The sequence below is a fragment of the Semicossyphus pulcher genome, unplaced genomic scaffold (genome assembly GCF_022749685.1).
Source record: "Semicossyphus pulcher isolate SPU_LCO1_2020_fin unplaced genomic scaffold, fSemPul1.0.p SCAF_2, whole genome shotgun sequence".
Taxonomy (NCBI): domain Eukaryota; kingdom Metazoa; phylum Chordata; class Actinopteri; order Labriformes; family Labridae; genus Semicossyphus; species Semicossyphus pulcher.
This window is the reverse complement of record NW_027211693.1, coordinates 11,291,872-11,293,456: the sequence shown is the minus strand read 5'-3', so window position 1 is coordinate 11,293,456 and position 1,585 is coordinate 11,291,872.

Genomic DNA, 1,585 nt, shown 5'->3' with positions numbered 1-1,585 from the left:
TCCGCCTGCTCTCGCTATCTGTCTTACCCCTCCCTCCCTCTCTCGCTGTGCCGTCTCTACTTCCCCTCCCCTTTCTCACTTTCTGTAACAGCTAATCTCTCTGTCTTTCCGTTTCTCTCTCTGTCTCTGTCACCAAAAAAAAAAGAAAAACTACAAGAACTGCTGCATTTATGGGAGCAGGAGAGCAAAGGAGACGGTGGGGGGGACAGAGAGTGTGTGTGTGTGTGTGTGTGTGTGTGTGGGAGAGAGAGAGAGAGAGAGAGAGCAGGGGAGGAGCCAACGCTGGCCAAAATTCATCTTTTGTTTCCTGAAAGACGACGGGGAGGGAAAAAAAAGCAAGAAGAGTTATGCAATTACAAGGCTGCAGCAGGAGAGGAAAAACTTGTTCTCTGTGATATCAGGGAAGCAATTATTAAAGCTCATAAAAGTAAATTATAATAAGCAAGAACATGTTGTAACACCAGGCAGTGTGTGTTTTAAATAAACTATGAAGAACCAGAACTTAATTAGTGGCTTTGCTCTTATGATTAACTTCATAATTTGACTTTATTACTGCTCCTATTGTAAGTGCTGTATGTGTAATGCTTTGGTGAATGTCGTTTCTGTATTTTTACTTGTTTTTATGATTTGTACAGCGCTTTGGGGCATGTGATACTTAAAAACTTTGACTTGACTTGACTTTAGAAATAACACAAATCAGATCTGACATCAAAATGTGAACAAAGAGCAAGAGAACACTGCAGATCTATTTAAACAGACAGATGTGTAGGAGAGGACGAGTGGATGTAAATGTCTCCATACATCTGCAAGATTTCATTTTGGGACGCTGGTTTGGCTCGGCTGGTGGAGCGGGCGCCCCGTGTACAGAGGCCGCAGCCCTCGGTGCAGGTTCGACTCCCGGTCTGTGACCATTTGGTGCATGTCATCCCCCTCTCTCTATTCCCCATGTTTCCTGTCCTCCTTCAGCTATCCTATCTAATAACAACAAAAGCAAAAAAAAAGTTCATTTTATAGCTAATTATATTTCTATATATACAGTTTGTCCATAATCTATCATAGGGCGTTTACTTGTGTACCTATCTGTGTGGCATGAGAGTCTAAAATAAACAAATTGATGCCACTTCCTTCTGCTTCGCATGACTTCTTATTGTCACGAATCCATTTGCATGATGAAGTTTTGTAACTAATAATAACAAGTTATAGTAAATACACAAGTAAGACAGTTTGCGGGACAATATGTTGCCAATGGAGGGTTTTTTAACTTATAAAATAAGTATAGTAATGTTAATAAGTAAGTAAATGGTGCATCATGTTTAAAGATTTCCCGTAAAAAATAGAGATTTACAGCATGGATGAATGTGCAATATGTGCAGCATACTAATGCCAAGCGTAAATACAGGTGAGCGTTTATTATGAAAGAAAGATGAGGAAATATTCTGCTGTTCTCCTCCACCAGCCAAGTGTTTAATGTCAAACCTGCTTCTGAGCGATCTCTAGTTTGTTGTTTAAGGCAACTCTTTGTAGTTCTCTACAATGTCATGACATGAAAAGCATGCAAAATGCTTATTCCTTTTTATGGTTACAG